This window comes from Thermobia domestica, chromosome 16 (genome assembly GCF_964235325.1).
Source record: "Thermobia domestica chromosome 16, izTheDome1.hap1.1, whole genome shotgun sequence".
NCBI classification, from domain to species: Eukaryota; Metazoa; Arthropoda; class Insecta; order Zygentoma; family Lepismatidae; genus Thermobia; species Thermobia domestica.
Genome location: NC_137469.1, coordinates 91,307,553 through 91,321,308, shown reverse-complemented (window position 1 = coordinate 91,321,308; position 13,756 = coordinate 91,307,553).

Below are 13,756 nucleotides of genomic sequence, written 5' to 3'. Positions count from 1 at the left end.
ATAGGTATAAGGGTACCAACATATAATCTTAGAAGAGCATCGGAAGTGGTTCCCATGAATAAAAATTCTATAATCTTAAGAAAACTGACAAGTTCTTTTAATATATTATCGGGATAATTGTATTTATTAAACAGACGTATAGATTTTATTAGGTATGCATATTTTTTATAGTATATTTGTATGTTTGACGGTATCCTTGTTTTAAGGACAATTTTAAGATAATTGACTAACTATTTTAATGAAGAATGAAATAATTATGTTTGTCCAGACAGATAAAAATTCTATAATCTTAAGAAAACTGACAAGTTCTTTTAATATATTATCGGGATAATTGTATTTATTAAACAGACGTATAGATTTTAATAGGTATGCATATTTTTATAGTATATTTGTATGTTTGACGGTATCCTTGTTTTAAGGACAATTTTAAGATAATTGACTAGCTATTTTAATGAAGAATGAAGTAATTATGTTTGTCCAGACAAGACACAAGTCATAAAATTATGTGTACATTATAGGATAAACAATGACCTCCTATCGTCGAAACAAATGTATTATTAATATTAAAAGGAATATAAGATGTGTGTTATAACCCTTAGTTCTATGACTAAGTGCTGTATTTTTGCTATCTGGCTGTTCATGGCACTAAAAATAAATATATTATTATTATATTATTATATTATTATTATTATTAATCGTTACTATTGTTTTCTTAATTCTCCTGATTGTTGAAAGATCGTATCGTAGTACACTAAGGAATTCTCAAATTTACTTTCAATATACAGAATTGTGTTTATCCAGAAGTATTCCGTGAACCACCGGTGATCCACAGCGTGGTTCCGGGTGGATGATACAGAACATGATAATTTTCCAGTCCATCTAAAAGATGTGCATAAAACGTTTCCACTAATAGTGTAATTTTGTTTTGCTTGAAATACGTGCTTGAATAATTCTTTTATATTAGGTCAGGAATAATGTTGCTTACGAGATAGGAGAAATTTTCAGGTCTCGTGGGGTATACTGTCTCACTTAAGTCTTAGATTTGAAACATTATTTTAATGTTACTTGGTTTCCATTGTATAAAAACTGTAAATTGGTAAAATGATTGTTAGAATATAATGGGGAGCATTTATAAACGCTTAAAATGCGCTAGTCATCACACAGTACACTCAAATAATAAATATTGTCTAAATGTTAAATCATAACATTGATGGATCTCTCGTGACTCGGAGGGATTCTGATAACTTCTAAATAAAATTGAGAAAGAAATCAGGAAGTAAATTTTAAACATAAATTTACAGAACGAGACGAGAAAGTGTTTTTTAAGATTGGAGATGAGACGAGATTTTAAAAATAAATATTTCTCATTTCGTGGACAACACTTATCAGAAATTATTACTTCTTTGAATGACTATTTTCTTTGAGACAGAAAGTAATAAAATAGTAACATTTAAAATTTGATTATTTAGCTGCATTTTTCCCTCAGAGTAAGTGACCAGTGATGTGAGGTGGAAAATTTTCCGAGGAAAATTTTCCATTTCGCAAAATTTTCCGCTACATTTTTCCGGAAAATTTTCCGTTCTAAAAGAATATCAGTAATCAAGTAACAATTTCTCAGTAATCATAAAATTGATCGAATTCATGTATAGAAATGTTAAAAAGTGAAAGATCGTTTAAAGAATCTGAAAATGTTCATGGCTCAGGCAATTTTCGGTATTATGTAGGAACAAGCGAAACAATTTTTCATGAATCGAAATATTTTCTGTCTTCTATGAAAAAAGAAGAACTATTTATGAGTCGGAAAATTTTCATTATTTTGAAGCAAAAAATAAAACAACTTTTTGTGAATCGGAAAGTTTTATTGCTTTGTAGAAACAAGTGAAAGGAATATTCATAGATCGGAAAATTTTCATTACAATGTAGAAACAAGTGGAAAAAACTTTTCATAAGCCGGGCAATTATGGATATTTTATATAATGATGCTAGGTGGAAAATTTTCCACTATGTTTAACTGCACATTGAGCTACAAAATTGAATTTCTGTAGAGGAAACTTAGTCAGCAACAAATTATAATTTTCCAGTTAGCTTTCGGGAACCGGGAAATTTTCTAATATTTCAAGTTGGGAAGTAAAAATTTACATAGTGTTTCTCTCTCTCCCTCTCTGTAAGCTCCTTTGGCATGGGAGACCAGCTTCGATTCCCGGCGGGAACTCATGTAGTTCGGATTCTACGTTAATCATTTGGTCCCGTCTCGTACAGCCTCGCTGCTGAAAGGGACGTTAAACTTAAAATCAACTCAATTCAACTCTCTCTCTCTCTCTCTCTCTCTCTCTCTCTCTCTCTCTCTCTCTCTCTCTTTCTCTCTCTGTATGTGTGTGTGTGTGTATGTAAAGTGCCGAGAACATACATCGAGTTCGTAGAGTACAAATATCCCATTCTATTATTTAAAATTTAAATGTATTAAAAGTGATGAATATTTTCCGATTCATGAAAACATACTTCACTTATTCGTACATCGTTGGTTAGCCGTAAAATTTATTGGTAATAAATATTGTTTTAAAAAGTTTCTTGAAGTAAAAATCTAACGATTCTCAATGCGTTCTTCCCTCAGAATCCACCTTTGATCTCACAAAATTATATTTCGTAAGTTTAGTACGCGAAAGACGAAGTTTTCTCATAGCTTTACTTCTTTTCTGGATTTACATACTGCGACATTTATAAATAAGTAGAGATAATGTAAAGTGCCTACTGTAAATTTGTGACAATCCAAAATTCGAGTAACTCATGAAAACAAATACTGACCATTTTCTGGAAATAAACATTTATTTATTCATATATTCATTCAGAACAGAAAGTGAAATATAACTAATAAGGAAGCTGATTTGTGTAGTTGTTCTTCCAATAAAATAATAAAAGAAACGTAAAAAGCTGCACTATTAGCGCTGCGTTCTAAAAGCAACAAGTAATTTCATATTAATTTACAAAATAAAAAAAAACATTTTTTTACATATGTATGTACTTGTTCTATCGAATCGTCATTTTTTGCAATACGTTTTTATACATAATAATGGTAGTTTTACAATACAAATATCTGCTCTAAGATGTTGATTATACAAAATTCCAATATTAAAATTATGATTTACGAGTGTTAAACACAATAAAATCAAAGCATTTCTTCTTATTTTCTGTTACAAAAATAATCTTCATAAGAAACTTTTATGTAATTATTTCATTACATAGGTAGGCCTATATGTGAGGAAATAGGGGAATTTTCTGTTTTTCAAATAATTGATAAATTCACAAAGGTTTGTTTTCGATTTCTTGTTAAATTTTAAATATTGGAATGGGATATTTGTTCTCTACGAACTCGATGTATATTCCCTGCACTTCACCCACCCACCCACCCGCACACACACACACACACAGAGAGAGAGAGAGAGAGAGAGAGAGAAACCCTGTCTAAATTTTTACTTCCCAACTTGAAATATTAGAAAATTTTCTGGTTGCCAAAAGCTAATTGGAAAATCATAATTTGTTGCTATCTAATTTTCCTCTACAGGAATTGAATTTTATATCTCAATGTGCGGTTAAATATAGTGGAAAATTTTCCACCTACCATCGCTATACATAATATCCAAAACTGGCTTATGAAAGTTTTTCCACTTGTTTTACATCGCAATGAACATTTTCCAATCCATGAAAATTCCTTTCACTTGTTTCTACAGAACAATAAAACTTTCCGATTCACAAAAAGTTGTTTCATATTTTGCTTCAAAATGAAAGTTTTTACACATAAAAAGTTTTTCAATTTTTCCATAGAAGACAGAAAATATTTCGATTCATGAAAAAATGTTTCGCTTGTTCCTACATAGTACCGAAAATTATCTGAGCCATGAAAATTTTCAGATTCTTAAACGATCTTTCACCTTTTAGCAATTAGTTTAGAAAGGAAAATTTTCCGGAAAAATTTAGAAGAAAATTTTCCACCTCACATCACGGCTAAACAACGATGTAGGAATAAGCGGAGTATGTTTTTATGAATCAGAAAATTTTCATCACTATAATTGACTATGCAGCACTATATGAATGATTATCAGTTTATATACTAGTATTTTAAACTTTAAATTCCTCGGCAGAATTCTGGACAGAAGTTTTTGGATTTAATTATAATACGAATTCTCTGTCTTCAGTCGTTAGTTAATTTCTTCTTAGATATCGTTTTGATCTGTTAACATTTGAAAGCATCCACTTGGTCGAAAGTATTATTGATATTTTGACGCATCCATAATTTGCAGTATTACGATCGTGGCTAACTTCCATGTAATTAGTTCTCTCTGTATTTACTTCTAAACCCATGTTCCTGCAAGCGTTTAATAAGACTTCTGCATTTCTTTCTTTTGTCCTTTTATAACCCCTGTCAGATTCACATAATCAGCATACGCCATAACCTGTTGAATACTATTCAGCTCTAGACCCTGACTGCTATCTTTGATTCTGCTTATAGCTCATTCTAAAGCAATGTTGGATAATAATGGCGTCAACGGATCTCCTTGTTTCAGGCTATTCTGGACGTTAAAGATCGTAGACCAGAATTTTCCTAATCGGACTTTGCTTTGGAATTTATTTAAACATTACTTAATTAAGCTAATTAGCTTTTCCGGTATTCCAAATTCTATAAGAATGTTGTACAATGTTTCCCTCCTAACCTAGCCGTAGGTTTTTCAAAAATCAATAAATAATTGATGTATCGTGATATTGTTTTTCCATTTCTTTTAAGTATATGTCGAATGGTAAATATCTTGTCGATAGTTGATCGATTTAGCCTAAACCGACATTTGTTTTAATTAGATCTACATATGAGGTCACTCTCCTATATACCGAAATTAAAGAAGTGTATGAGCCTTTACCTTTACCAGCCCGTGGGCTCATTAGACCTGTTTCTTATGGACCTACCCTTTCTTTTTACATGTCAGATGAAAAGTTGTAAATGGTCAATCAAAGAAAAGATGGTACAAACATCTACGACATCCAAATAATTTTTCATGATTAAACGGAATAGTTGTAATAGGCGTTCCGTCCTGAAACATTTCTTCTTGGGAAGGAGGGTACAAATTCCAGAGTGACATGGATGAATATAAATTATACACATTAGTTGAGGGGTTGTTTTGGAGTTCAGCGTCCTTCCAGCACCGAGGCTATACGAGACTTGGATATACAGTTTAAGGTAGAACCCAAACCACCGTGACGTGTTCTAAGTTTTCAAGGGTTTCCCAACGGGAATCGAACCCGAGACTCCATGCACCAAAGGCACGCGCGGTAGCCACTGTATCAAAGAGGAGGGCTAATAATAGTAACAAGAATACAAGTAGTCTGAACCTGTAATTTCCTTGTATCACCTTACGATACAAGTGTACTTGCATCATAATATTAAGACTTATCGTGTATTCTTTCTCTCATAAGACAAAGCACAATAAAATATTATGTATGCAGTAAATAAATGTATTAAACTAAAGTAACTTCAATCCTTTAAAAGTTTCTTTGCCATGATTATCTTTTATAGCAAACATGATCTATTTAACTTCATTTTCATATAAATTTCAATAAAAGTTTTTAAGCGAAAACTGAAAGTTTAAAAAGCAATTTCAAGGGATGCGGTTGCTCAGTGGTAGAGCGTTCACCTTTGGTGTATGGGGTCCCTGGTTCGTTTCCAGCTCACTCCAAATGGACTTTGTGATGGAAAACAAAGTATACGTGGGTTTACTCAGGGTTCTTCCGTTTCCTCCCACTTTCTTGCATTCATTTGTCCCGTTTCCTCCTATTCCAGCATTGCATTGATTTGACATCATCATCTTCTTTAGCCTAACCGTGGAACGTAAAACTTAAATATTTCATTTTTCTTTCAACATTAAATTATTCCGTTCCCATTTTCTCCCATCTCCTTATCCATTTATTCATCTCTGAAGATGATAGAAAGATGATGAATACAAGCTATGAGTACAGTATATGAAGAAGTAAGTATTTGTTGTTGTAGAAAGACATCTGAACTGTTTAGAATAACACGATAAACAGTGCTCGTATTTATTATACGAAATTGAGTAGATAGAGTAATGAATTGGAATAACATAGAAAAAAATATTGATTGGTTGGCGAAGAATCGAACAGCATTCTATCACTCCTCGAATGGATGCTCTATCTTTTGAGCAAATGATTAATTTTCTGTACTTCTACAAAAGAACTCGCAGGTGATGTCTTCTTAACTGGGATTCAAGGAATAAGTAAAGGAATAGCAAAGTTATCGCTTTACTAGTACCTCGACTAGTAGGAAAATTGGGATTTAGTCAAGCGGTCGAAGTTTTCTGCTTCATTCCATATAAACTAGTGTTGAATAAAACTAATGATAAGTATAATGAATTATTGTAATTCAATTTTTAAGATTACAAAATATAGTTTTCCTCGAAAAGGACTGATGAGGATTTACATTCATCCTTATCATTTTATTTATCTTAACAAGATATATCAATTGACATAGGTCTCATATTTAAACTTTTTTCTTCTGGTTAAACGCTAGTAACATTGTACGGCTTAACTTGGAGGTTATGGATACATCTATCCGGAATAGTGGCAGAACTATTCTTTTAAAATTTCCCTTGAACAATATTATATTATTCTTCATCACATTTCTACACATAACATTAGATACATTTGAATTTAATAACATGATGTTTAGCCCACTTAATACTGAGTTTTATGACATTATGTATTTATTATAATGCTTGATATTATGGGTAGCCGCGGTGGCTCAGTGGTACTGCTTACATTTGGCGCGTGAGGTCCGTTGGTTCGAACCCAGCCCCTACTATTAAGAGCAGGCTGGGCACGTGGCCCGGGTAGTCAAAATTTACACGCTTGAGACTAAATTCACAGGTGTAGTTTTTGAGAAAAGCGACCCAAAAAACTAATTTTTATGGCGCTAAAAACATCAATTCTTGATCAACAAAAACAGATTCAAACATATACTGTCTATTAGGGTGAAACTGTTATTAAAATATGCTCTCATCAAGGTTTCCATTTACGATAGTTGTAAGAATACAATATACAGGGTGGTAGGTAACTCCACCGAAAAACTTTGGGAGGCTTTTTTCTTATACGAGAGGAAAGAAAAAAAGTTTTAATAAACATGGGTCGAAAAACGTCCCCTTTCAGAGTTATGAACTACCGAAAATTCGAAATATCACGTTTAAAAACACCCTGGCTTAGAAACTATAGGACCTATCCCAAGCGGTTTAAGGAATTACACAGAAACTGATATACGCTCTATCTAAATATCCATATTTCAGAATTCATCGATACCAGCGAAACAAACGCACCATTAGTACTTAAAGGAGTCCCTATACTTCAACTTCCTTTTTACAGTTCCTTTCACCGAGGATGGTAAAACATGGATATTTAGATAGAGCACATACTAGTTCCTATGTAATTTCTTAAACCGCTTGGGATAGGTCCTATAGTTTCTAAGTTAGGGAGTTTTGAAAAGTGATTTTTCGAATTTTCAATGGATCATAACTCTGAAAGGAGACGTTTTTCGGATCATGTTTATTGGAACTTTTTTCTTTCATTTCATATAAGGAATCGCCTCCCAAAGTTTTTCGATGGAGCTACCTACTACCCTGTATATTATAAATAATGAAATATAATAACCTAAAATTGTCATCAACTTTAATATTAAGTATCCTTATATTAATGTTATGCGGAAGATAAAAAAAATCGAGCACTACTTGATGGATCACTATCAATTTTGGCCAGGGTGAAGAGGGTTAAAATCAGGACTCAAGTTTGTGGATGGACGTAACCGTCTACAGAGAGTGGTAGAAATCAACCATTTCTGGTATTAACGTTAATCACTATAGAGCAGGTACCACTAAATTTGAAATGTTTGAATAGATAAGCCTGTTTGAGCTGATAAACGTTCGTTACTTGTTGCTTTGAGCGAGGGCAACGAAGCACATATTAAGGAGGTTCGAACACACGTCAAGGAGTTGATCGAACGCAAAACACACCAAATCACAAAACATATCCCAACAACACAAGAAAATACATGTTTATTAATGGTTTTACTTTACAATATTAAGGTATACAATAATACTCGCTCACATTGCCATTCTGACTTCACATTCATAGCATTATCTTAAAATCAAACTCAGAAAATGATTCTGATATCACGCTCACACGATATTAATCTCACAGCACTAGCCTGACATTATGCTCAATTGACTTACACTCCGTATGTTCGGCATTATGCTCCAACATCACATCGACGTCACGCTCACTCAACTTCACATTTACATAAGTTCGACATTGCTCACAACATCATAATCGACATTACACCCACTCAAAATCACGCCCACTTTGAGAGATTGAGGTCGAGTGAGCGAGAATTTTGAACTCGTGAGCTCGGTCACCTTTGGTCGAGATACCAAACAATAGTCGTATGGTGTATTCGAGCTGCTGCTATAACAAGAAAGCTTTGGGCTTGGTCAGCTGGGACTGTAATTTTTAGATTGCCTAAAACATCGTCGGTTTGTAGGCAAACGATTCATTTCCACTATTGTGTTGCCAGAAAGAAATTTCACTACTACCGATGTAGGTATGTTCATTCTCTGTCTCTCTCCTAAATGTGATGTTATAATGATGTTTTTCATTGTAAGTCACCATTCAGTCTCTTGGAACTAATTTGTGTATTCTCCGTAGTCTACTTTAACATAGTCCTATATCCAGGTACAATAGCGTAGCACCTGCAACAATCTGTTTTGCGGACATATAGTAAAGTTATGAAGTAGAACACAAGACGTGAATTAAGGTTCACATTCCTGGGGATGTATTCCCAACATACATGCAATAGGACATAAGAACCGCACTAACTGAAAATTGGGTTTCATTTTTCAATAACCGCATTTTTTTCTTTTCTTAAGGAAACTTTTTTTAAAAAAATTCCATTACATTATTATGTAATGTATAAATATGCACTATAATTGAATAATACTTGAAAGGCTTTTAATGTATGTTATAATTAATTACCTGTTATGTAATTAAATTTCTTTTCTACTTTTGGTTTCAGGTAGGTGTCACAATACACATTCTGCAATATACCAAGTTAATTACTGCATGTAAGGTAAGTGTTTACTTGCATGTCGTCTATATTTAGTATCATGTAGATGCAAAATTGAGCTTAATGCTTTTATCAAACACTTTCAAGGTTAGGGAAACATTGTAATTAGTCTTTATAAGTTTTTCCCAAAACTGGAATCTGCCAAAACAATACTTCGTCATATCATAAACAATTGCAAAATCATTATCACATTCTTCAGGTATAATTTATGTATATTTTTGGAAGATCTGGCTCCGAAAGTAGTGTCTACATATATTTTTTCCTCATTTTCGTTGTCTGTGGTGTCAGCATTTTCATGAAGCTCCATTTCGTGAAGATAAGTTCTTTTATAACCACTTTCCAAAGTAAATCTCATTGAGTTGTCCTAAAGTTGAAAGTAGTCTTTCCGAGCATGAAAATTTCAATTCACCTATTTTTTTATTCATTTCAGTTTATATATACCTGCGCTTTGCTTGAACTATGCGCTGTTCTTCTAACTATCTGATTCATGTTAACTTTGCTTTAGTAATACAAAATAAAAAACACAATCTCTCACTTAGCACTTAGTTCTTTTATGAAAATGTTGATGTGTTACCGTTATATTATCTAACTAATCATTTGGCTTCATCTGACAAAGTAGTATCTGTTGTTGTGTAATACTGTGTCTGATGAGCCCACATCTTGGCCGAACAGTTACACGTCAATATTTTATTACAAACTTTATGTTTTGCTCAGAGATTGTGCTATTCTTCTTTTCCTTTGGAGTTCTTCCTTTATGTTGCCAAAGATACATTGTTATTCGATTTTACTTAAAATCTCCAAAGCATTGTTCAGATTGTTTGTTACTTGGTATAATGAATAGCATTGCCTACGAGATCGATATTTTCTCGAAAATCAGGCCAGAGTCAAGACGAGGAACATGACAATTCTCGTCTTACTTTCGAGACGACGAAAGAAATTTCATCGACTATCTATAAATGAATTATATGGTTGTACGTATGAAATGATAGCCAAGTCATTACACAATATGCTTCAATAATAAATATGGTTTCAGAGTTGTTATATCACACTTTCCGTGAACTTCTCATCGTAACGTGGAAGGTTTTTGATAGCTTCTAATTGAAATTAGGAAAAAGTCAGGGGATAAATTTTGTACATAAATTTACAAAATGAAACGAGAAAAATCTCGAGACCGGACGAGAAAAGCTGTTCGAGAATCTAGGAAAAACGAGAAAGAATTCTTCGAGTATCGAGACAAGAAAATCTTATATTTCGTCTCGTGTCGTGGTCAACACTAATAATGAGGTTCTTAACTAAGCATGGTGAAAATGTGATTCATTCTATGCTGGTTTTTTTCTTGTAAGAATTTGCGGAAGACAGAAATACAATTGTGGAAACTCATTTATAAACAAACCTTATACACTTTTCGATTCGAACGAAATTTGCACTATCCAATGTGTTCTGTAGAGGTGTTCTGACCATAATTTTAAGATCACAGAATATCGGTTATCGTAGAACCCAGATTGATCTACTGTCTGCACAATGCATGTTGTTCGTAGTTTGAAGGTCGTCAGAAAACACGACAAGTGTAGTAATTAATTAGATTTGAGTTTAGGGTTCCGTTCAGCAGCTAGGCTATATGAGTTTAAACTCCAGCCAGGAATTGAACACAAGTCTCCTACATCAGAAGCCCGTACTCTATTTGCATAGCTATGAGAAAGTTCGCCAAGTGTAGTAGTATATGGTCACAATTATATCTCTAATACCAGAACCTTGCGACGTGAAGGAGTCAGTATTATTGGATATGGAGAGAAAGACAAACGGAAAAATACTCAGAATAAGATTACGATTGAAATATACAAACCAAATAATACGACAAATGAGGAATAAGATTACAAGAAAATGAAAAGTCGGGCTCTAGTTCGGGAAAAAATGAACGCTGTGCCAAACAAATCGAGGGATTGCTAACCCAAGAAGAAGAAAAACAAGAACAAGAACAAGAAGAAACCTTGTTTCAGTGAAAGGCATATCGTAGGAGACTATTCATCATTCAACATGGTTATAGTATTAGCCTATAAGACTCATTTGCCCAAGTCGATGTCACAGTTTTCTTCTGATATTCTAAGAAACTCAGATGAACAGAAACAAAAAGCAGAGAAACCAGACATTTGCAAAAGTAGTGGGGCTAGGTAAACACAAACGTATTGACGGAGTCGATAGTTTTGTAGATACATTACTTGTGAATCCATCGTAACACTGCCGATATTTTTTCTCCTCCTTTCTTGCATTTTATTCTTTTCCTTTCATGTCTCGTATAATTTCTCTCTGTTGCTACTCTGAACACGAAGCCGTATTGCGACGTGATACATCAACCAGTTGGAAATTAGTACTTTACAAGATTGAAGTGAATTGCCCGTATACTTACCGACCTGCTACAACTGCGTGGGTTTCCTCGGGCTTCTCCCGTTTCCTCCCATTTTCTTCATTCCGCCATTTCATTCATTTCTAATCTTCACCGTCTCCTTTAGCCTAGCCGGTATAACCGTGGGTCGTAAAACTAAAAAAAAATCATTTTATTTCAACTGTTATCAGAGTGGGTAATTACATTTTTAAAAAATGGATTTCTTTGTGTCTTGTAAAATATGCGTTGAAACGCGTACAGTACGTAAAAAGAATACTAGAAACAAGTCTACATATTGAAATACGTTTTACGTACTGGTTACTATTTAATCTGCCATTAAAGAAAGAGGCTTTAAAAGGTTCCTTCCAAATTTATAATTGCTTCTCGATGGATTTTGGAATTTTATGAACAGTCATATTGACTTCGTAAAGAAGCCTTGCATATAAACAATGAATAAGTGTTACGATTTCTACGCATGATTATGCTTTTTTTTTTTTAATCATTTCATATGTTTTGTATCCTCTGTGGTCGACAAGGTTTAAGCAAGAGAAGCCATGGTAAAATGAAGGACAATTGTACAATGTAAAAATGTTGCCTGCTTCGTTTTTAATTTCTTATCTACACCTTCGAGATTGCCGCGTGCGACAACTTTCTGCACTCACATGACCCACTTCACTTCACATTTGCTGTCGGATGTTTTAGCCGTTTTAGTTTTCAATGCTTTGTCCGCTCCACAAAAATAATAGCTACATACATGTTCATTTCTACAGTCTCTATTATTAATATAAATTCTGAAATATTAGACTTCATTTCAGTTGATTCAATTAGCAAATTTCAAGAAATTGTATTTTGTGTTCTTCTTTTAAAGGTTTCTAGTTTTCTAAAAGAAAAATAGCTTTTTTTTTCATTTGGTTAAAAGTTGGCGTTCTACGTAACGTAAATTACTACTAAATTACGTATAGCTTACGTAAAAAACGTAACAAGTAAATTAACTTGCCAACCCTGGCCCATGTACAGGGTGTTTCAAAACAACACCGACAATGCTTGGGAGGCGATTACTGACACCAAGATAAAACAAAACGTATAGACCAACCTGGGTGCACAAATGCTTCCTTTCGGAGTTATAGGCTGCCGAAAACATGAAAAAATGAACTATAAAGGTCGATAGCTCTAAAACTATGGGACATATCGTAGTCGGGTCAGGACTTCACTTAGGAACTAATATGTGCCCTATCCAAATATTCAAGTTTCAGAATCCTACGGTACTTCCGCGACAATTTTTATAGAGGTAGTTGGTGAGTACTTCAAATTATATGCTCGTAGCCTAACTCTCTCTATAAAAATTGCTTCATGAGTACCTTATTATTCCGAAACATGGATTTTTGCATAGGGCACATATTAGTTCCTGAGTGAAGTCTTGGTCCGACTACGGTAGGTCTCATAGTTTTGGAGCCACTTACCTTTAAAGTTCTTTTTTTATGTTTTTGGCAGCCTATAACTCCGAAAGGAAGCGTTTGTGCTCCCAGGTTGGTCTATACTTTTTGTCTTATCTTGGTGTCAGGAATCACCTCCCAAACCTTGTCGGTGTTGTTCTTAAACACCCTGTATAGCTGAATGAGCTCAGCATTTATAAATGTTCATATACCTATTCAGGTATACTCAAAAGAGTTGAGTTTATCCTATGTTTTTGAACTTCTCTGACACAGAGCACTGTATTGCGTTTACAATTTTTTTCTCCTCCAAAATTAAATTGTTCAATAAATTTCTCGAATTTTAAAACTTGGCACAATCTTTGTGCATTTCTGTCAGTATTAGACTACATATTACTTATTTATTTATTTATGTTAGTTCAGGTCAATCTTCTTTGTATCTCCTGGTGACAATGGTGATTTGCTAACTCTTTGTAACAATTTCATCATAGACAGTCTGCGTGCGACCACTAATCCCCTCTTTCAACTTGCTTACTGCTGATGAGAAAAGTTACATAAGGTCACTTCTTGTTGCTCTTATTCACGTCTGGAATAATTTATTTAATAAATCTGTCATAAGTTTGAAAGTTTGAATATTTATAATGTGATATTTTCCTTTCAGTAATCATTTTTTCTTTCTTTTTTCTTCATTTTTTGTTTTATATTTTTAAAGAATTTATTCAATAAATTTCTCATAACTTTGAAAACTACGTGTAACATTTGTATTTTTTTTTTTTTTTT